Consider the following 26084-nt stretch of genomic DNA (forward strand, 5'->3'; position numbering starts at 1 on the left):
GAACCTTCTTGTGTCCACAGAAACCCAGCTGGCGTTGACATTGGTTACCTCTCTCTCGCCGCCATGGGGCGCAGGACATGTCCAAACCATCTGGTATTTCCTTGATGGGGTAATTTCTGTCTTTATCCTGCCATCTGACTCCTGATTATATTCTTAAAACTTTTATTCTCAAATTGACAAAATCATTTACAGAATGCAATATCAAATTTAGACCGAAGCCCAAGCACTGCGACCTATGAGGTCATTCAGCGCTGAAAGGGAAATTGAGAGTAGAAAGGTTTGAAAGATGTAACCCTTTCTTCAGTCTTTCACTGATTTCCAAATGTTATTCAGTCTGCCCATTGTATTATTTTCCCTTTCTTCAGTCTGCTTGATTTCCAAATGTTATTCAGTCTGCCCATTGTATTATTTTCGCTTTTTTCTTCAGTCTTTCACTGATTTCCAAATGTTGTTCAGTCTGCCCATTGAATTAGTTTCCCTTTCTTCAGTCTTTCACTGATTTCCAAATGTTATTCAGTCTACCCATTGTATTATTATTTTCCCTTTTTTCTTCAGTCTTTCACTGATTTCCAAATGTTGTTCAGTCTGCCCATTGAATTATTTTCCCTTTTTTCTTCAGTCTTTCACTGATTTCCAAATGTTATTCAGTCTGTCCATTGTATTATTATTTTCCCTTTTTTCTTCAGTCTTTCACTGATTTCCAAATGTTATTCAGTCTACCCATTGTATTATTATTTTCCCTTTTTTCTTCAGTCTTTCACTGATTTCCAAATGTTATTCAGTCTGCCCATTGTATTAATTTCCCTTTTTTCTTCAGTCTTTCACTGATTTCCAAATGTTATTCAGTCTGCCCATTGTATTGGTTTCCCTTTCTTCAATCGTTCACTTTTTTCCAAATTTTGTTCAGTCTGCCCATTGTATTATTTACCTTTCTTCAGTCTTTCACTTTTTTCCAAATGTTGTTCAGTCTGCCCATTGTAATATTTTCCCTTCAGTCTTTCACTGATTTCCAAATGTTATTCAGTCTGCCCCCATTATATTATTTTCCCTTTCTTCAGTCTTTCACTGATTTCCAAATGTTATCCAGTCTGCCCATTGTATTATTTCCCTTTCTTCAGTCTTACACTTTTTTCCAAATGTTATTCAGTCTGCCCCCATTATATTATTTTCTCTTTTGTTCAATCTTTCACTGATTTCCAAATGTTGTTCAGTCTGCCAATTGTATTATTTTCCATTTCTTCAGTCTCTCACCGAATTCCAGCTCTAGAGAAATTGTATTCGAAAGTGACCCCTTTACCCTACAGTTCAGAATTACCATGTAAAGTAATTCTAGGTATTGCTTGCATTGTCCTCCCAGATTTATTCGGAGGTCAGTGGAAAGACCTGGAGTCACTTCGGAAAAGTAAGCGAGCAACTTTGCCAAAACTCCTCTGCCTCGGAGCCATATTCCCACCTCGTGCAGCGGTCCTCGCGCGAAGGTGGAATGAGTTAGAATTTCCCCTTCGGGTTGTTCATTTGGGTTATTTGTTCTCCCCGTGACAAATAGGAATGAAAGGGACTGTAAAATGGAAAAAAAAAAATTCCTTGAAATATTTCGCAGGATGAAACGGTATCTTGCCGGGTTTCAGAGGGACCTTTTGAGAATCGTTTTATCTCGTGTTCTGTGATGTACATCAAAGAGGAACTGAGAGAGAGAGAGAGAGAGAGAGAGAGAGAGAGAGAGAAGGGAGGGGAGATCTGATTTAGTAAATAAAAGAGGAACTAAGAGAGAGAGAGAGAGAGAGAGGGGGGAGACCTGATTTATGAATGGGACTTTTGAAATATATTGCCGGGTCTTTGTACCTTCAAGAATATCTCTCTGATGATAATATTGGAATTACCGAGGATATAAACAATATCCTTCACTATTTATGATCATCCATTCCTTATTTTATACTGCTTCAATTCACGAATAATTTGTTCTCTTGTTAATGATAGAGAATGGCCGAAGGGTCTGTATGATAGAATATTTACCCGATTTCTTTATAATATATTTTAAAAGCATTCAAATTATCTAGACATTAATAACTATCAAAATCACCATTATTGCATTAAGTATATTGTAAGTGTCAGATATATTGTTTACCCCCTCTGTCAAAATCGACCTGAAGTATGCTACATAATACTATATTAAGAGAAAGTTATGATGTGACATAAAATATTTAAGTTGATTAAAACTTGAAGCTTTGTGTTTATGCTAAACTAATTAACACCGGTTTCATCTAAAATCTTTTACTTTTTCATATTTTTATTAGTATTTTTGTGAGATATTTAAAGCTCCCTAAACCCCACTGGTGGGATCGATTGAGGGGACACGTTTGTTTTTCCGCAACAAGGCATTAATGAAAACTTTATCTCCCGGTTTGTGAAAGCTCTAGGAAACGCAATAACTAAATTTTAAGTTCTGAGGGGGCGGGGTGGGGTGTGGGGGCCGAATGATAGCTTTTCAGTTTTAGTTTTCTGTAAAAGGAAACTATTGTGCCGGCTTTGTCTGTCAGTCCGCAGTTTTTCTGCCCGCCCTCAGATCTTAAAAACTACTGAGGCTAGAGGGCTGCAAATTGGTATGTCGATCATCCACCCCCCAATCATCTGACATACCAAATTGCAGCCCTCTAGCCTTAGTAGTTTTTATTTTATTTAAGGTTTAATTTAACCATAATGGTGATTCTGGCAACGATATAGGCCAGACCACCACCGGGCCGTGGTTGAAGTTTCATGGGCCGCGGCTCATACAGCATTATACCGAGACCACCGAAAGATAGAGCTGTTTTAGGTGGCCTTGATTATACGCTTTAGCGGATGTACAGAAAACTCGATTGCGCCGAAGAAAACTCGGCGCATTTTTTACTTGTTTCCACTTCAATATAGCATTGTAGCATTTTTTTCATTCATATATTTGCTGCAGTTGACATAAAAAACCTAATGTAGCTTTTGAATACAAATCCCATGTACAGACAGACATATTTATATGTATTCAAATGAAGACTTTTTTTAAGATACTTATTACTCATAATGGAGTTTCTTGTCCTGTATCTGATATACAATATATATATATATATATATATATATATATATATATATATATATATATATATATATATATATATATATATATATATATATCCTAAGATAAATTCTGAAAACATCCTATAAGATATATATATATAAACAAATATATATATATATATATATATATATATATATATATATATATATGTGTGTGTGTGTGTGTGTGCTTGTGTGTAATTGTAATAACCACAATGCCCTCTTAACTTCCATGATACACTGGATGCGGGTTCGAACCCCTCTACGGACATCAGAATTACTTCACATTCTTGCATTTGGATCTGAGGCTCTGTAGCGACAGGTGTATTCAAAGAGTGGGAAAATTTCGAGATCTTAAGGGGACACTGTGGATATTAATATAACATATATATATATATATATATATATATATATATATATATATATATATATATATATATATATATGTGTGTGTGTGTGTGTGTGTGTGTGTGTGTGTGTGTGTGTGTGTGTGAGAACATCTCCTTTGCTTCGGGCACCAGGAGTTAAATCGAGTTAAACCAGAAGTCTCCTTGGGGAGCCGGGGAGTTATAAACTTAATCTTTCCATTTGTTTGTTTTCGACCAAATAGTTTTAGGGCAATTTAGAGAGAAGAGAAGAGGAGAGAGAGAGAAGGAAAGAATGTTGAACTGATTAGAGTCCATGTATCTCTGTAAACGCCCCCATGAAATGGCTGCAAGTGGTATCACGGTTCGAATCCAAAGTTTATTTGACGTGTTTTCGAAAATTGTTTTATTTACAGATCTTTTACATCGTATTTGTATATATAAACCTAAGGTGAGTTTATTATTATAATGTAAATGGTAAGTTGTTTTATAAAATTGTTTTATTTACAGTTTATTTTACATTATTATTATTATTATTATTATTATTATAATGTAAATGCTAATTTGAAGAGAACCGTATATATTGGTTATTAAAATATTATTATTATTATTATTATTATTAATATTATTATTATTATTATCATTATATTATTATTAATTATTATTATATTGTAAATGGTAAGTTGGAAGAGAACCGGTTATATTAGTACATTAAAATACATTTTCTTAGAGTTTTGTTCGGTATTATTATTATTATTATTATTATTATTATTATTATTATTATTATTATTATTATTATTATTATATTGTAAATAAAAATTTGTAAAAGAACGGGGTGTATTAGTACTTCAAATTACATTTTCTTGAGATTTGTTCGGCATTATTATTATTATTATTATTATTATTATTATTATTATTATTGTAATTATTATTATTTTTCTTATTTTGTTCGGCATTATTATTGTAATTGCTAAATTAGGAAGATTATTATTATTATTATATTGAACCGGATGTCTTATATTGTATGTTAAAATACATTTTCTTAGAGTTTTGTTCGACATTATTATTATTATTATTATTATTATTATTATTATTATTATTATTATTATTATTAAATTATTATTATTATATTAGTACATTAAAATACATTTTCTCAGAGTTTTGTTCAAATGCTAATTTGCTATTTTGAAGAGAACCGTATATATTGGTATATTAAAATACATTTTCTTGAGTGTTGTTCGATATTATTATTATTATTATTATTATTATTATTATTATTATTATTATTATTATTATATTGTAAATGCTAAGTTGGAAGAGAACCGGTTATATTAGTACATTAAAATACATTTTCTTAGAGTTTTGTTCGGTATTATTATTATTATTATTATTATTATTATTATTATTATTATTATTATTATTATTATTATTATTATAATGTAAATGCTAATTTGGAATTAGATTATTACCGTTATTATATTATTGGTATATTAAAATTAAAATACATTTTCTTGAGCGTTTTGTTCGGCATTATATTATTATTATTATTATTATTATTATTATTATTATTATTATATTATAAATTATGCTAATTTGGGTAAGTTGAAGAACCGTTTATATTGGTATATTAAAATACATTTTCTTAGAGTTTTGTTCGGTATTATTATTATTATTATTATTATTATTATTATTATTGTTATTATTATTATTATTATTATTGTAAATGTCAATTTGTATGCCACCATTTCATGAACAACGCAGAAAGTACTTTAAAATATTATTCCCTGAGATTTTATCAGGCAGAATACCAATTAACGGCTCATTTATGAAAGCACACTCGATCGTCTCCATCAGATTTCGGGTGGGGGATTATCACCCCTATTGTATGGGGGGTTCGTCACGTTATTGATCGATTGAGAGGTCAGAGTAGCCTACAGCCCTTTAAAGGTGCTGCCGTCTTTATCACATAATGAATATTTTGCGTGAGTCGATTTTTTTATTACTTTTTTAATGGAAATCGATTACTTACTTTGGCTTCGTTGGTAAGTCTTTTGTTTATAGTAAGGATAGGGAACTGAAATTAAATATTTATGTTTTATATATTATATATATATATATATATATATATATAAAAATATATATATACATATATATGTATGTATGTATGTATGTATGTCTAACTGAACCAGAAAATATGGAACGCGGTGAATATATAAACAAAGACAAAATCCACGAAGGAAAGAGAAACAATGGAGTGCTGCAAGGCCTTTCGACTTATAGTCCTTTACTCAGCAAAGGACTATAAGTCGAAAGGCCTTGCAGCACTCCATTGTTTCTCTTTCCTTCGTGGATTTTGTCTTTATTTATCTATGTGTATATAATAATTTATATATATAAATATAAAATATATATATGTATATATATACAATATATATGTATGTATGTATGTATGCATGCATGCATGTAATTGTAATAGCCACAATGTCCTCTTACCTCCCGAATTCATCACACTTTTCGGACACGCTTCTCACTACAAAACCTTAGATCCGAATGCAAGAAACGTGAAGTATTTCTAAAGTCCTGTAGTGGGAATCGAACCCGCATCCCGAGAAATCAGAACGAGGTCACGTTGCCGACCTGACAAGCGTATCCAAGAAGTGGGAGGAATTCGAGAAGTTGACAGGGCATTATATATATATATATATATATATATATATATATATATATATATATATATATATATATATATATATACTGTATATATATGTGTGTGTGTATGTATATATATTGTATATATATACAATATATATATATATATATATATATATATATATATATATATATATACATATATATATACATATATATACATATGTCTCTCGAAAGTTTATGAGAAACAAACTTAGCACAATAGAAACATTACATTTTCCGTTTTTATTCTCTCTCTCTCTCTCTCTCTCTCTTTGTGTGACGTTCAGAATGCATAGGCCCAAGAGCAGAGGTTGGGGTCATCCGTGATCTAATTAGTATAATTTGTAATTGCAGTTCGTAGCGTCGCAAATAGGTACACTGAGCCTTCAATCCGGCGATATCATTTGAATTAATTGCAATTCCTGGCCTCATTTGGATGTTAATTATGCTCCCTCGTAATTGCAAATCACAATCACCAACTCATCCCCACCCCCCCAAAAAAGGGGGGTTGTGGAAGGTCTCCACATTTTGCGTAATTACTTCCAAATTAGTTATAATTGTTAGGGCAGTAGTTATGTATATATGTGTGTATATATATATATATACACAGTATATAATGGTGTTTGTACTCATTATATATATATATATATATATATATATATATATATATATATATATATATATATATATATATATATATATATATATATATATATATATATATATATATATATATATATATGTATATATATACTGTATATACACATATATGTATATATATACATATATACATATGTGTGTATATATATGTATATATATATTCGCTTCCAGCAAATAAATTATGATTTTTGAGATAAGGTCGCTTATTGAAATTTTTGGGTCCTGCTCAGTCCCCGACTCCCTTTTCATATTAGTCGAAATTCATATCGTGGAGGAGAATTTAATTTGATATTCATCTGATTTCCTTCGCCTCGCATCTAAAAGGAGAGCTGGAAAACTCGCAACTCTCCTCATTCGGTTCCTTTCGTAATATTCTTGTTTTGGTTAAAAATTCTGTCGGGATACTAATAAAAAACAAGTGTAAAATGCGCCGAAGTCTCTTCGGCGCAGTCGAGTTTTCTGTACAGCTACAGCGTATAATCAAGGCCACCGAAAATAGATCAATCTTTCGGTGGTCTGGTTATAATGCTGTATGAGCTGCGCCCCATGAAATTTTAACCACGGGCCCGTGGTGGCCTATCTATATCGTTGCCAGATGCACGATTATGGCTAACCCTTAAATAAAATGAAAACTACTGAGGCTATATCAATTTGGTATGTTTGATGACTGGAGGGTGGATGATCAACATACCAATTGACAGCCCTCTAGTCTCAATAGTTTTACGATCTGAGGGCGTACAGAAAAAGTGCGGACAAAATAAAGTGCGGACGGATAGACAAAGCCGGTACAATCATTTTCTTTTACAGAAAACTAAAAGGGTATTTGGTTTGGCTATCCATATCCCTCAGCACTTCAAGTTTAATAATATCACAGTCAAGTATAATCACTTCATGAGGTAACCTAGTATTTGGGAAATCATTGTAATTATTTTGCGCATGCGCAAGAGGAAGGTTTCGACTTCTACGGTCCTGCTGGGTAAACATGTTGATTACGTTACCCTCGTTCCCTGTCTCTTCAATCAAGTCTCTCTCTCTCTCTCTCTCTCTCTCTCTCTCTCTCTCTCTCTCTCTCTCTCTCTCTCTCTCTCTCATCCAATTAAGTTTATTTTTTTCTAGGTTTATAGAACATTGTCTTCGTAGCCTCTCTCTCTCTCTCTTATCCAATTAACAATTTTTTTTCTAGGTTTATAGAACATTTTTTTTTTCTCTCTCTCTCTCTCTCTCTCTCTCTCTCTCTCTCTCTCTCTCTCTCTCTCTCTCTCTCTCTCTCTCTCTCTCTCTGTGCCACCAAATACAAAAGGCCTCTAATGTTAGAAGTACCCCATTTCAAACGTATTGTAGAATGATTAATTCTATTCTGCCATCAACTACTCTTTTCCACTTCTTGTACCGAGTTCCTCTGTCCTGTGATGTGGATCCCGTCTGTGGAAAATACAAAGGGGAAAAGAAAATAGCCTTGTAACAGCCATACTGATTTTATCTTTTGGGAATCGAGACGCAAATATGGTATTTTTGTTGGTGCCAAGTTGTCATCATGAGGACAGAGTGTCAGCAGGAATTTGGCAAAGGTTTTTTGGGGGGAAATAATTTTTGTTTTGGAAAGGGAAATTGGAAATTGTTTTTGTTTTGGAAGCGGAAACTGGAAATTGTTTTTGTTTTGGAAAGGGAAATTTGAAACTGTTTTTGTTTTGGAAGGGTTAATTGGAGATTACTTTCGCTTTGGAAAGGTAGACTGTAAATTACTTTTGCTTCGGAAAAGTAAATTGGAAATTATTTTCGCTTTGGAAGGAGAAACTGGAAATTATTTATGTTTAGGGGGCAAACTGAAATTTATTCTTGTTTCGGAAGAATACACAGAGGGGGACATATGAAAGAGATAAAGTAGGTATTCACGAAGGAAATATAAATTTCTTTGCAACTATTTTCTTGGAATATTTTTGTACCAGAAACGAAATGTGGTAAGGTGATCGCATTTAATACACCATTGGATCTGAATGATTCTGAGAAAAAATATATTAATTAACAGGGTATGCTGACTGAATGAAACTGGTAAACTAATTAATTTGAAATATTGGAAAATATGGCCCACGGTATTATAGAGTTCCCAGGTGTAATATAAAAGAGAAATCTGGGAAAGAGTTTCATAGGGTGAGCTCTACGCGAAGGCTTGTAAGGTTGAAAATCCCAGATGTTTTAGAATGAAGGTATCACTCTTGATTTCACCTGAGCTGAAAGCTCAAGTGAGCATGTCCTATGTATGGATGTTTGTACGTATGTATGTATGTGTATGTCTGTTAAACTTTCCACATTGTGGACCTCTCCAGAACTTGAAGGATACTCTTTTGGGAATAAGAGAAACAAAAGTTCGAAGGCTTCGTTCTCCAGCATTGCGTAAAGAGGGTTCAAGCTGGTTGAAATGGCAGCCACTTCCATTCAAATGGGAAGTGATTAACAGTGAAATCAGCGAATAAGAATATTTTTATAATATAGGTATAGTTTATTTATCAAACCACACGGCTACTGGGTTGAGTATGAGCCAGCACAGTGTTCCAAAGTTATACAAATTCATGTGCAAGAAGACATCGTGAACAGTCTTTCCCACAATGCAACAGGGTTATAGTTTGTCAAATTATTATGCAATCGTCCTCATATGATGCAGATTTCCAATTATTTTAGTTTAAATTTTGATTCCATGGACCAGGTTTTCGGCCACAGTAGGGATTCAGAGTTACACATTGGAATATATAGATGGACCAAGGAAACAATAGGGGCCATTTATTTATTAATTTATTTATTTTAAGCGTTTAGATTTATTAGTCCTTGTCCGTAGGCAACACTCTCAGGTGTTTTATCTTTTTATTTACTTACTCGTGTATATATATATATATATATATATATATATATATATATATATATGTATTTTTTTATTTATTTATTTTTTTTTTTTTTTAGGCATTTAGACTCATTTGTGCATGCCCTTACCTAACATTCTCATTTGTTTCATTTTCTATCTGTACTTGTCTAGACAGAGAGAGAGAGAGAGAGAGAGAGAGAGAGAGAGAGAGAGAGAGAGAGAGAGAGAGAGCATCTAATTATGAAAAATAACTGTCATAACTTAGCTGAAGCAGTTTCCTTTTAGAGAGAGAGAGAGAGAGAGAGAGAGAGAGAGAGAGAGAGAGAGAGAGAGAGAGAGAGAGAGAGAGAGAGAGAGAAAGCATCTAATTATGAAAAATAACTGTCATAACTTAGCTGAAGCAATTTCCTTTTAGAGAGAAAGAGAGAGAGAGAGAGAACATCTAATTATGAAAAATAACTGTCATATCTTAGCTGAAGCAATTTCCTTTTAGAGAGAGAGAGAGAGAGAGAAAGCATCTAATTATGAAAAATAACTGTCATAACTTATCTGAACCGATTTCCTTTTATCTTTTTATCCTTAAAAAAATTGTCTGCACTGAAATTCAACTTCATCTTTCAAGTTTCAGTCTCGGTAATGCGTCCCTTCACTTTTGATATATATAAGCATCAGTTATTTTAAAAATTAAATTTATTATAAGCACCCACCTTGCCTGACCCCATTATCTTCAAGAAGACAAGTTCCTCCTATTTCTCCAAGAAGCTGCTTCAGTAACCTTTCCAGACACAAGTCTCGGTAGAATTTGTGAATTATTAATGCTAGAAAAGGCTCGGAGCAGTTTGTCAGGTGGCGTAAATAAAAATGTTCTTCTTCATCTTCTTGGAGAAAAATGGTAAGAGGCCAAGGTTCCGAAACACCTGGGCAGCAGGTAAAAATAATCTCGAGAAATGTTGGCTGTTAGATTTGTAAAGGTTCTCCAAATAGTCGTTTTAGTTTCCTGTAAAAAAAAAAAAACTATTTTGCCGGCTTCTCTGTCCTTCCGCCCTCAGGTCTTAAGAAACTACTGAGGCTAGAGGGCTGCAAATTGGTATGTTGATCATCCACTCTCCAGTCACCAAACATACCAAGTTGCAGCCGTCCAACCTCAGTAGTTTTTATTTCATTTAAGCTTAAAGTTTGCCATAACCGTGCTTCTGGCAACGATATAGGACAGGCCACCACCGGGTCGTGGTTAAAGTTTCATGGGAGACGGCTCATACAGCACTATACCGAGACCACCGAATGATAGGTTTATTTTCGGTGGCCTTGATTATACGCTGTAGCGGCTGTACAGAAAACTCGATTGTGCCGAAGAAACTTCGGCGCACTTGTTTGGTGTTAGTCTGGTCATCTGTGGGAATAGCAGACATTTTCGTAAACATTTTCGTAAAAAATATGCTGGTAATAATAATACCAGTCAGAGTAGCTATTTTAATCTGTTAGAAGTTAACCTTATGGCCATCTCATTGTGTTGTTTATGTTGTATTCCATGATGATGCTTTTGTTAGCGATGGTTCTTTCAAGTATGTGACCCAAGGTTTTAGAACTAACTAAGTACTGAATACACTTGATTGACATGGCTACTCTATAAAGGTTAAAAGTTAAAGTCCTCCTGAACCTCGCAAGGCTCATAGGGCCGGCGGTGAACTCCGGTGTCATAGGCCGACAGCCAGTGGGGGAGAAGTCCCGTTGCCTAAGACTCGTGGCCAGTGTCGCTAAGCCCACTGTTTAACTCGCCAGCCCGAGGGCATGTACCTATTTTCTAACTAACCCTCTCGAGTTTTCAGACCGCTAGGTTAGCGGGCCACCGGGTTTATGCAGTGGCGCCATCCCCAAGGCACCAGTGAGCGGCGGGAATTTGAACCCCGCGAGAACCTTACCACTGCGCCACCACGGCAACAAAAATAAAATTATAAAAAGATGGCCTTTTATGTAGTATCGTTTCATCTGTAATTGCAGCCGTTCAGAACTGATCTTCATCCTTACAGTGCTTTCCAAGGTTACTGTAAAGCTTTTTCTTATCACAAGCAAGCAACTGGGTACGGAGGAGACGCAGAATTGCTTTCACTGCGGTTCTGAATATAATTCTTGAATGTGTGATATTCCATTTTTCAATCACTGGGAATCGTCTGTTGTCCTGCAAAGCAAATCTTGTGCAGCTTTTTACATTTTTATATTTGCTTGCATTTTCTCTCTCTCTCTCTCTCTCTCTCTCATATATATATATATATATATATATATATATATATATATATATATATATATATATATATATATATATATATATATATATATATATATATATATATATATATATATATATATATATATATATATATATTACATGAGTGTGTATATTATTATTATTATTATTATTGTGTAGAACTCTCAATGCCGAGAACAGGCAATTTTGTAAAAGGCCACAATAATATATCAGTAAAATGTGAGACTTTACAAAAATGTATAAAAAGCTGGGATAAGGTTCAGCTTTTTATACATTTTATAAAATCTCACATTCTATTATATATTTTGAGGACCTTTTTACAACATTATTATTATTATTATTATTATTATTATTATTATTATTATTATTATCTTATTATTATTATTATTATTATTATTATTATAAAATTAAATAAATCTATCTGCTGTCCTAAATTTCTGAACTATTCTAATTCTGGAATAGTTCAGACTGTAGATGTATTAGCTTTCCTAAACTATTCTAAATTATCCCAATAATCATTGAACCACAACAAAATATATTTGAATACGACTATTATTTCGCTTCAAAGCATTTTCTGTTATTTCTCGAGCTCAGTGCACAATCAAATAAAAAAATGATATATATTTCTTAACATTTCTAAAACTTCCATTCACTATTGCAATCAGAATTTATTCTTTTCGTTATTCTTACAAAGATTATCTAACGTTTTTATCATAAAAGGCTCAAAGAATTAAAACATAAAGTATGAGGAATCAAACACGAATGGCAATTTTTTCATGTATAAAAGAAACATAATGTTGCAAGGATTCATTTCTAGTCGCATAGACACGATCAATACCTCATTGAAGAGGTTTAGGACCCCCTTCCTTCCTTTCCCAATCTCTAGAAGTCCATTCATTTCACCTCCCTCCTTCTAAACCTTTCCTTTTCCTCCCTGCCTTGATTATTCGTCTTGAAAACCCCGCCGATGTGTTCCTGTATCGTTGATGAATGGAGGAATGAATATAGGAAATACATATGGGGTCTGGAGCCGACGACCTATTTAGAAGTATTGATTCGCACGTCAGCAAAAGGCGCTTTTTTGTGTTACTTTGTGTTGTTGCTTTTTTCTTTTCTCTGTGCTTCGTGTTTTCGGTTTTCTTCTAGAGAGACGCGTCTCATACTCGTCGAGGGATTTGTATTGTCGTTTGAGAAACGAGAGACAAAAAATTAGAATATCTTTCATCATGGAAATAGTAATGTTTCTGGAGGATGATGGTGGGTTTTGTAGGTTTGTATATGGACGAAGATGATTATAAAGAGGTGAGAAGTTGGGCTTTAGATTTAGAATAAAAGATATTTAACCGCTTTCATCGTACAGCTGGCAGGTAGGTAAAAAAAAGGCCATTTTCGGGGAATAAGAATTGGTTCCTGAGGAGGAGGAGCAGAGAGAGGTGAGGGAGGGAGAAGGAGGAGGAGTAAGACAGATATTAAGATATATAAAACGACACATTCAGTCTCATGTCAGGAAGTCGTCGAGAGAGAAAAACTTCTCCAAAAAAAAACTTCTCCAAAAAAAAACTTCTCCAAATGAAAATATTTCTACGAGAGGCAGGTCGTATTCTGCTGAGAGCTGCTTTTTCTTCTTCTTCTTCTTTTTTTATTCGGAGAGGTTTTTACGCTGATTGCTTGAACTTCAGGTTGAAACACAGAGGAACATTGAAGGATCTGGGAGGAAATTCCTTCGTGTCCTTTCTTAGAGTACTCTTACGAATTGAAAACCATATTTTTTTAAAATGGGTTTCATGACTTTTTACCACATTTTATAGAGACAAATGAGAACTGTGTTTATTATTTATTTTTCTGTGATGAGTTTTATGTCTGTTTTTTTATATTTTATAGAGAGAAAGGAGAACTATAATTTGTATTTATTTTTATGATAATTTCTATGCTATTTTTACGTTTCTTATAGAGAAATGAGAGACTGTAAGAGGACTGTGATTTTATATAGGCGAATTTTTCTTATTCAACTTTATAAGTTAATTCATCTTTATACCAAACTACGGTGAAAGTTTGAACCGAAAAAAAGAAAATTTAATTATTGTAGCGCCCTCTCTACAAAATCAAATAAGTTTCTAAAGAAGTGGTCCCTTATGATTATAAAAAATATATATATATATATATATATATATATATATATATATATATATATATATATGTGTGTATACATATATACATAAATGTATATATATATGTATGTATGTATGTATGTATATATACATATATTAAACCCTTATCCACACATGGGTCCTCGCTATTTCGTAAGCAAGGCACGTCACGCTTCCTGCCCACATCTTCAAAGCCTCCGCCTGCAATTGAAAGTTCAATGAATTCTGAGTAAAATACTGTGTCTCGTATAGATTCCGAAAGGGGCGTCCTGTTCTTTCTCCAGAGGAGAAAAGCCGTCTTTATCTTTCACTGTCGATAGAAAGTGTGTCGTGCCTTCATTGTTTGTCGATAAATATATATATATATATATATATATATATATATATATATATATATATATATATATATATATATATATATATATATATATATATATATATATCAGACAGACAGGGAAGATGCGAAGGACTTTTTATTGACAGTGAAAAATAAGACAGCTTCTCCCCTTTGGAGAAATAAAAGAACGCCTCCTTCGGAATCTATACGAGATAGAATTTTACTCCGAATTCGTTGAACTTATACCAATTGCAGAGGGAGTCTTCGAAGACATAGGAAGGCGTTGTGACGTGTCTTGTTTGCCAAACGGTAAGAAACAAGTTAAGTATATCTTAGTTTAACCAGACCACTGAGCTGGTTAACAGCTCTCCTAGGGCTGGCCCGAAGGATTAGATTTATTTTTACGTGGCTAAGAACCAACTGGTTACCTAGCAACGGGACCTACAGCTTATTGTGGAATCCGAACCACATTATGACGAGAAATGAATTTCTGTCACCAGAAATAAATTCCTCTAATTCTTCAACTGTAAGAACCCATGTGTGAAAATTAATATTGATTTCTTGCCAACTAGAAAAAGCGAATAAATGTTTGTAATCTACTTTCACAGGATAATTTTTGCGAATCGAAGTCAGAAAATCATGATATTAATAATAGATAATCATAGCAGTAGTTTCATTTTTATTCAGAGGATCCTTTTTTGATTTTCTGTAAAGAAAAAATATTGTGCCGATTTTGTCTGTCTGTCCGCACTTTTTCTGTCCGCTCTCAGATCATAAAAACTACTGAGGCTAGAGGGCTGCAAATTGGTATGTTGATCATCCACCTTCCAAATTGCAGCCTTCTAGCCCCAGTAGTTTTTATTTGATTTAAGGTTAAAGTTAGCCATAATCGTGCTTCTGGCAACGATTTAGGACAAGCCACCACCGGGCCGTGGTTAAAAGTTTCATGGACCGCGGCTCATACAGCGTTATACCGAGATCACGGAAGAGAGATTTTTTGGCATTGATTATACTTGTTTAATTTTTTTGTCTAATTTTCATGTAGTATGAGTACACATTTGTAGGTAAAAGAATTGTCTCCTAAATATAAAGTTAAAATGCTTTTATGAAGAAGAATGCTCCTTAATTCGCATGCAGTGTGAGCACACGTTTTTAGGTCCGTCCAGTAGGGGGGATAGTGCCCTCAGTGCGCCTCGCGCGGCGCACTGTAATCATTAGTTAAGGTTCCTTGCAGCGTCCCTTCGGCCCCAAGCTGTAACCCCTTTCATTCCTTTTACTGTACTTCCGTTCATATTCTCTTTCTTCCATCTTTCCATTACACCCTCTGCTAACAATTGTTTTATGGTGCAACTGCGAGGTTTTCCTCCTGTTACACCTTTCAAACTTCCTTTTCTCTCAGTTTCCCTTTCAGCCCTGAATGACCTCGTAGGTCCCAGCGCTTGGCATTTGACCTAAATTCTATATGCAATTCCATTCCACGCGTTTATAGGAAAGAATTAAATCCTCTAAATATTATGTTTGAATTTCTTTACTAAGAGTTATCCTAAGCATTCAGTCCTCACGTAAAAGAATATTATGAGAGAGAAAGATACGAATCGGAGAATATTATGAGAGAAAAGATACGAATCTGAGAATATTATGAGATAAGATACGAATCTGAGAATATTATGAGAGGGAAGATACGAATCTGAGAATATTATGAGAGGGAAGATACGAATCTGAGAATATTATGAGAGAAAAGATACGAATCTGAGAATATTATGAGATAAGATACGAATCTGAGAATATTATGAGATAAGATACGAATCTGAGAATATCATGAGAGAAAAGATACGAATCTGAGAATATTATGAGATAAGATGCGAATCTGAGAATATTATGAGAGAAAATATACGAATCTGAGAATATCCTGAGAGAAAAGATACGACCCAGAGAATATTATGAGAGAAAAGATACGAATCTGAGAATATTATCAGAGAAAATATACGAATCTGAAAATATCATGAGGGAAAATAAACGAATCTGAGAACAGTATGACAGAAAAGATACGAATCTGAGAATATTATGAGAGAAAAGATACGACCTGGGAACAGCATGAGAGAAAAGATACGACCCTGCTAGCTGCCTCGTAAAAACTTCAGAATTAAGGATTTCTTTTCATCCCAAACGTGTGGGGTAATCTCTCCCCTTGAGTCTGGAAGCGAACTTTCCACTCTCTAGAGTCATTAATTTGCGACGTCAAAGGATCCACTTGCCTCAGACTTGATTGAATTTGGGGGGGGATCACTTAATCGTTTTCATTGAGTCTTAATAAATCGTCCTAGTTAAGCGTGGCTTCCTTGGGCGATTAGCGTATAAAAATCCCCGAGTTATTGTCTGATCAATCGCCCATTAGAACGCGGTTTCCTTGGGCGATTAGCGTTTAAAATTTCTCCGAGTTTTTGTCTGATAAATCGCCCAGAAGAACGCGGTTTCCTTGGGCGATTAGCTTTTAAACATTCCCAAGTTATTGTTTGATAAATCGCCCCAGTTAAACGCGGCTTCCTTGGGCGATTAGCGTTTCAAAATTCCCAGGTTATTGCCTGATCAATCGCCCATTAGAACGCAGTTTCCTTGGACGATTAGCGTTTAAAAATTCAAATTTATTGTCTAATACCTTATTCATTTGAAACTCGTTGAAGTTGAAGGAATTTTTCATAATTATGAAATAAGGCAAAACAAGAAAGTTACTTCTATATTTATCATTACTAAGTAAGAATATTAAGTTACAATTAGCTACACTGCGATAGGAACTTTACAGTGACAATGCTAAATTAAATAAATCTTATTATTTCTTCTTCTCCATTAGTAAGTGGCTTTAGAAGGACCTACACTTTCTAAGCCGTTAATAGATGGATGGGGTTGCAAGACGTATGCCCTTCCTTGGATAGCTACCATGATTATTATCATTAGTTTCTATAGTTCGAAAATGATAACCCATCCAATTACCGACCAAACCCAAAAATTACATGAATTCCTCATTTACGTATATGTACTCTTTGGTTAAATATTTATAGTACAATGCAGATTTGTTATATATCTTCTTGTAAGTCTTTTGTTTATTCCAGCTCGGCCCATTTTTGACGTTCGTTGTGAAAACTTTACCAGAACATTAAAACTAAGTTGGGAATATCTGTCTTTAGTCGAAACAAACTAATGCATGTAATCAAGAGTTTTAGAAAAAATAACTTTCAGTAAAAACAGAACCACTAATTCAGAACCACTTTCAAAAATTCGCATGACTCCGAAATGCACCCATCCGCCCAGACTCGAGTTGCGTCAGTACCCAAAGCAATCTGCTTGAATAAAGGGTAAGGGGCCTGGGGGAGTTGGTAAGGGGATACAATTCGCAAGCCATTTCGTGTGGCATTGTATCCCCACTTAGTTCCTGATGGGCAGGATACCGCAGCAGCATCTGTCAGCGTAATCTCCCCAGTGAGATGGACATAACTCGACGGCAGGAGGTGATTACATTACATTACTGTCGTTATCGACTGCGAAGCCTGTCATTTAAGCGACGAGTCTGACTTCGTCTGGTTTAGTATTCTCTTAATTGCATGCAGGGTTCGGAATTGACAGGGGGAGTCGAGATGAATATTTTAGGGGGTGGACACAGATTGCATCATGTTTCTTTCAGTGTCACGTTTGTTCTTCCGATGGAGAGTTGGGTGTGATATTTTGGTTAATACTTTATCCAATTTAGAGTTAATTGCTGCAACAGATCATTTGTTTGACAGCTACATTTTATCATTTGCATAATGGACTAATTGCATTGGGTGCCAAATCAATACCTCACATTGTGTGCGTAATTCATTGAATGTCTGTTAAAATCGTGCTTTGTTGCAATGCTTTGGGTGAAATTTAGATTTAAATGTATTACACTCCACCTAACCAAATAGCCATTTGCTTTTGTTTTCTGGAAAATATACTTTTAGTATATAACTCCGGTACCATTTAATCACTGATAACCTTGGATGCACCTTTCAAATTATTTCAAGTCTTGGTATTCAGATCACCTAGCACAACTACCCTCTCATGCTTCCTAACCCTGTGAGGTATGGATTTTATTCCTCCAAAAGCATTCTCTTTCACTTTCGTTCTTTTACAGTCCTGGTCCCGATACATTTTTACAAATTTTTCTCCAACCACACTCAGTTTTTTACTCCTGGGCCCATCCCAAGAGTGTCCATAATTACGTTACCCTGACAATCAGTCTTTCACCTTATCATCAGTGCACACACTGACCTTTCACCTTTGTCTCCGTGACAGAAAGTTATTATTATTATTATTATTATTATTATTATTATTATTATTATTATTATTATTATTATTATTATTATTATTTATTGAACGGTATGGCTGTCTAGATGCTGTTTAGTTTGTATTGTAGTTTCTCAATCTCCCAAATAAGGTGAAACGTACAGCAGCTGTCCAAAGTTCATTTATTTACCTTAAATAAAAATAATGGCAGATATGAAAGGGGCATTAAGAACTCTAATAATAATAATAATAATAATAATAATAATAATAATATTAATATTATTATTATTATTATTATTATTATTATTATTATTATTATTATTATTATTATTATTATTATTATACCCTGTTCGTTGAGTCATCTTATTTTTGCTCCAATTCTTTCATCTCGAAGAAATTTAGTACCTTCATAGATGAAGATCTGAAATTATTATTATTATTATTATTATTATTATTATTATTATTATTATTATTATTATTATTATTATTATACCCTCTTCGTCGACTCATGTTATTTTTCTCAATTCTTTCATCTCAATAAATTTAGTACCTTCATAGATGAAGATCTGAAATTATTATTATTATTATTATTATTATTATTATTATTATTATTATTATTATTATTATTATTATTATTATTATTATTATTATTATTATACCCTTTTCGTTGAGTCATCTTATTTTTGCTCCGATTCTTTCATCTCGAATAAATTCAGTACCTTCGTAGATGAAGATCTGAAAATTGCCAACACGCAAAAGCCTCATGATGGATGAACGGAAATTCGAAAAACCTCCCATTCTTTTGCCAGCAGCCGCAGCCGCAGACGCAGCCGCAGCTGCAGCCGCAGGCAACTGCGAAAACCCAGAGCTATTTTTATCCTCTGAGCCAGCAAAAATCTCTGAATGGATGGGGGCCATAGTCGAGTCAATATTTCTCCCGTTGGGTTTTAGTCTGACTGGTTGACAAAAATATTTATTTATCCAGTGGGGTGATTTTCGTGAGGGTTTTGACGACGAGATCAAAGGTATTTTACGAAAACCTTGGTTGGTTTTTTTTTTTTTTTTGGGGAATATACAGGCGAAGTGATCAGATTTGCAAAATGTTTCTTAGTTAATATTATTATTATTATTATTATTATTATTATTATTATTATTATTATTATTATTATTATTATTACAAAATGTTTCTCGGTTATTATTATTATTATTATTATTATTATTATTATTATTATTATTATTATTATTATTATTATTATTACATTGATTTTTCGCAAGCAGTATAGATAGAATTATTAGAAGTACAAATGTTCCTTTATTATTATTATTATTTCATTGATTTTTGGTAAGCAGTACACAGATAGAGTTCTCAGAATTGCAAAATGTTTCTTAGTTATTATTATTATTATTATTATTATTATTATTATTATTATTATTATTATTTAACATAACAATCTGCTCTCTAATCTTTGTTCTCGTGATTTATAATTTTATCATTTAAAAACCAAATCTTCCGTCACTAAATTATCAATATTTGACACTGAATCTATGGGAATAATTCTGCGATTGTAATTACTGACCTGAGAATCCATTGGTGTCATTGTTGAGATATGATTGATATGTAATTAGACCTATGGACCTTACACTGACCTTCGCTTGTGACCTCAAGGATAAGTAACCAACCTATCACCTTGACCTCGCATGTTGGATGTTGTATTTCAGATGTCCTGACGTAGGAAATATTAAATGGCAGTTTTCCCATAGAAAATGGGTCTGAAATTTGTTCCCATTGGACCATTTTGACAAATAGAAAGATTGAACTCCCAATAGGTAGGTAGTGCCTTCAGTGCACCTCACGCGTTACACTGTAGGCATTACCTAAAGTTGTTTGTCGCGTCCCTTCGGCCCCTAGCTGCAACACCTTTCATTCCTTTTACTGTACCTCCGCTCATATTTCTCCCATTACACCTTTCAAACCTTTTTACTCTCATTTTCCTTTCCAGTGCTGAATGACCTCGTGGGTCCCAGCGCTTGGCATTTGGCCTAAAATTTAAATTCCAGTTTAAAAGATTGAATGTCTCTTCTTACCTGACGGTTTAAAATAAAATTGACGATAACTGCTAAATATTCTGTTGCACTGGTAACTTGAAAGACAAAAAAAAAAAAATACGAATTTTGTGAGGAACAAAAAACAAAAATCCAGGTTGTTTATTTGTTGACGCAGCAAAATGAGATGAAATACACACAAGAACCTTCCCTTCTCCAGGGGACTCAGTCGTGAATTTATTTGAGTTTCGAACTTTGCCCCCCGGATTAGAGTCTCTCTCTCTCTCTCTCTCTCTCTCTCTCTCTCTCTCTCTCTCTCTCTCTCTCTCTCTCTCTCTCTCTCTTTCGTATTTTGTAGGGCGGTTTCAAATTTTGCTCCGGGATTGGAGAGCTGGCTCTCTCTCTCTCTCTCTCTCTCTCTCTCTCTCTCTCTCTCTCTCTCTCTCTCTCTCTCTCTCTCTCTCTCTCTTTTTGTTGGGAAGACCTGCTAGGGGCCTTTCTGTTTTGGGGAACAAATATCAAAGAATTTTCTTCTTTTTCTTCTCCATTCTGTACAGGGTAAAAGCATTATTGATGAAAGAACGGGAGGCTCCAGGGCACTGTTATTTTCTCTCTCTCTCTCTCTCTCTCTCTCTCTCTCTCTCTCTCTCTCTCTCTCTCTCTCTCTCTCTCTCTGACCTTCTGTTATTCAACATAAATTTAATACTCGTAGTTTCATTCAAAAGAGTCAGAATTGATAAAAAAGTGAGTAGTTTATTCTGAAATTTATAATTAATTAATATGGAAAATTTGGCTTATTCTTTTGTGAACCTGTACACACACAAATGCATACATACATACATACATATATACATACATACATATATACATACATACATATATATGTATGTATGTATGTATGTACAGTGTATATATATATATATATATATATATATATATATATATATATATATATATATATATATATATATATATTCATGTTCACTTTTTCCCTTCATATTGTCTCATTTAAATGGTAATAATTAACGTGTAACCGTTTAAATAATAAATGAAACAACTATTTATAATATCAAGTTCCACAAAAAATGTATTCCGCCCTGTTTAGGCTACAGAATTAGCCTTACATGCTTATTGGTTATTTCGTTTAGCGTATGGTTTCACGAAGGAATTATTAACATAATGTGATTAATCAGGAGGCTTTTGCATGGAATCCTTCTAATCCTTCTCCCCTCCTATGTAGGATTCGTCTCGTGATCCCTCATGTGCTTAACAACTTGACATCTATGATAACTGACTCGTGTATAGGATTCACATCTGGAGGGAGAATCCTACTTCCTACTTCGAATTAGGATAATGAAGATGGGAAGAAGGATAATTGAAGATGAGAAAAAAGGATAGCTGAAGATGGAAAAAAGTATAATTGAAGACAGAAAAATGGAAAATTGTAGATAGAAAAAACTGATAACTGAAGGAGGAAAAAAAGGAATAATTGAAGAAGGAAAAAGGATAATTGAAGATAGAAAAAAGGATAATTGAAGATGGGAAAAAAGGATAATAGAAGATAAAGAAAGGGTAATTGAAGATAGGAAAAGGATAATTGAAGATAGAAAAAGGATAATTGAAGATAGAAAAAGGATAATTGAAGATAAAAAAAGGATAATCGAAGACGAAAAAAAAAGATAATTGAAGATGAAAAAATAAAAACAACGAGGGAATAAAGATTGAGATAGACGAAAGAATATGAGAAATGGAGAGAGAATTCCATTGCTCATGAACTGCTGAAATTAATGTCCATTAAAGCATTCTGGAGTTCGTGCCACTGTAATGAGCTCTGACTCCCAGAGGTGAAAAAGTTTTAAATGATAATTGCGATGCACCAGGGCTTATAGGGGAGGGGGGTAGGGGAAGGAGAAGGGAAGGGGGGGTGTGTAATCATGTGGTGACTTGATGTGATTTGACTTTTAGATGTTGGGGGGAGTTTGAACGATTATTGCACGGTGGGATATTTGGATGCGGGTAAATTTAGTGTAATTTTTGGGGCCGGGATGAAGATTGGTCATTCGACAGGTGAGCTGATCCTGTTATCTTTATGTATATTTATGCAGATGCTTATTATATATATATATATATATATATATATATATATATATATATATATATATATATATCACTTGGATAATATATATATATATATATATATATACACACACACATATATATATATATATACTGTGTATATATGTGTGTATCTATTTATAATATATATATATATATATATATATATATATATATATATATATATATATATATATACACACATATACTTCTCACTCACTAAGGGATCAACCCCACTCTCTCAAATAAGAGGACAGGGCATTACCAACTGGACTGCAAAGGTCATAAAGGAAGTTGGAACTTGAGTACTTCTGTACCTGAGGTTTTTCTTGGGCAGGCTGCCACCTAACATACCAGCGATTTCTGCCCAACTTCCCGACCCACCAGTGAGTTAGTTGGCAGAAAATCATTCGAGTTACCCCTTCAGCTTGAATATGATCGAAATAATCAACAAATAAATAAATTTCTGACTCGCATAAAAAAACTCATGTGCAGGAGTGCTCAGGTTCCAACTTATTTTATGACCTTGGTGGGTCAACTGGTAGCGTTCGGGTCGCTCATTTTGAACGACAGGGGTTCGTTCCCGATGTGAGTCAGAAATTTATGTATATAACATATACAGTATATATATATATGTATATATTGTATATACGTATATATATAAATATATATATATATATGTATATGGATTAATAATAATATATGTACATATAAAGAAAAAATCCACAAAGGAAAGGGAAACACTGGAGTGCTGTGAGGCCTTTCGACTGTCTGTCGTCCTTTACTTAACATCACGTTCCGTATTTTCGGAAATTCAGTTATACATATACATATATATATGTGTATATATATATGTGTGTATATATATATATATGTATGTGTATATATCGATGTATGTGTGTGTGTGCACACGTACCATACTCGTATACAAGACAGTGATTGGTTGAAGAAGAAAAATTTCATTAATTCAGGACGAAAAAGCATAAATTAATCAAGAAAATAAAAACAGATATTACCACCAGCCAAATCCCATTGGGATCTTTCCCGCTTCTTTGAGGGGGCTTTTCCCCCTCCCCCCTCCCCCCGCACCCCCGGGGTAGCTGGGGTCTTTGGCCTGGCCAATCCCCCGGCTTGACGTCTCTTTAATAAAAGCCTAAGGTCAGAGGGTATTGTTTCCGAATTTGTCCTCTCTCTCTCTCTCTCTCTCTCTCTCTCTCTCTCTCTCTCTCTCTCTCTCTCTCTCTCTCTCTCTCTCGATATGGTCCTCGTTGAAAACAGTGGAAAATACAATATATTGCGGAGTCGTTATGGTCCTAGCTGTAAAACAGTTTGATTTTATATATATATTTTTGTATATATGTATACAGTGTCTGTATGTATATATGTTTTATATATATCTATTTATATATATATATATATATATATATATATATTATATATATATATATATATATACTGTATATATATGCATGTATGTATGTATTGTGTGTGTATGTATGTATGTGGATGGATGGATTTCTTTTACTGTAGCAAACAGTACACTATGAAAATAAATGGGCACAATAAAACACTATATACACTTTGCAAACATATATTTCGAAAACTAATGTATCCCTGCTCACCATATACTTATATGAAATGTATATCTATATATATTTGTATTGTGAATGAACATATATACAGTATATGTATATATATGTGTTTGTGTGTGTTTTTGTGTATTAATTCATCTATAAATACCAGTTGAAACTGTATTTTTAAACTCACGCATGCGCCATTCTTCTCACGAACTCATTTTGAGACAAAGCAGTCGCCTGGTCCTCCCAAAAGTCGCACGAAAGCACACGAAAACCGAACAGGGCGAAACCGAACAAAGCCTGGTGGTGGCTGGGGCCCCAAGCTCCGAGGAAACGTCAAAAGTAGACGCAAGACGTATTGTGCCGGCTAATTAGCGAAGCCATTTAGATGTAATTAAATTTTTCCCTGCTCGGCTCCTCTCTCGGATAGACTGACGCTCGAATTTCCAGAAGAAGGGAAAAAAAGGATATGGAATGATGTTACTCTATGAGGAAGGAAGAAAGATAAGAATGTGCCAGTGATGGGGAGGAGGAGGAGGAGGAGGAGGAGGAGGAGGAGGAGTGTGAGGCATCAGCGGATGAGACGGGTGGATGTGGTGAGGAGGAATATAGGTGAGGAGGAGGGCCTTTGGGGTGAGGAAGAAAATACAAGGAATAGGTATAGATGGAGAATGCTGACTCGAGCGGCCGACCCTGCCATAAAGTGGGGCTAATGAGGTCGAAAGAAGAAGAAGAAGAACTAGAAGGAGAAGGGAAGTAACGAATAAGAGAGAGAATATATTATTATCCATTCGCTCCATTTCGCAGGAAACCTCCTAAAATTCGGCGGCTTTAATGAGAGTGGCGTAGATGGGGAAATGAAATATCTGGCTCCAGCCCCCTTTTTAATTAAACATTTTTGCGTGTCCGGGAGCAGCATTTTTTTTTTTTTTTTGAGATCGAAAGGGAAAAGATTTCCTTCTTATTTAATTTAAGGGGTCTCTTGTGTAGCTTTCACGTATATTTTTAGCAAGGTATTTGTGGTTGCTTTTCTCATAGCCAGGCTGTTTCTTTTGGTATTTAATTTAGGCTGAAATATTTTTGTCACGTAAATAATTTTATTTCCTTGCTTTCGGTTTGGAGAACAAATAATAATAATAATAATAATAATAATAATAATAATAATAATAATAATAATAATAATAATGATAATGAATAATAATAATAATAATAATAATAATAATAATTTAAAAAATACTCATTGTAGCATAAATCTTGAAATGGAGAAACAAATCCACATTTATGTATGGATACAAATATATTTGAAAAAATAAATATATTTGTACCCGTACATAACTGCGGATTTGTTTCTACTACTACTACTACTACTACTACTACTACTACTACTACTACTACTAATAATAATAATAATAATAATAATAATAATAATAATAATAATAATAATAATGGAGAAACAAATCCGCAGTTATGTGTATGTACATACACATAACTGCGGATATTAAACTTTACAGATAGCTTTCGGGAAAATGTTCGGTTCCCCTTTTCAACAGATTCCCGAAAGCCATCTGTACAGTTTTATCTTTAAATATATGTACACATACATAACTGTGGCTTTGTTTCTCCATTTTAAGACTCATGCTACTATGAGT

This window comes from Macrobrachium rosenbergii, chromosome 55 (assembly GCF_040412425.1).
Source record: "Macrobrachium rosenbergii isolate ZJJX-2024 chromosome 55, ASM4041242v1, whole genome shotgun sequence".
NCBI classification, from domain to species: Eukaryota; Metazoa; Arthropoda; class Malacostraca; order Decapoda; family Palaemonidae; genus Macrobrachium; species Macrobrachium rosenbergii.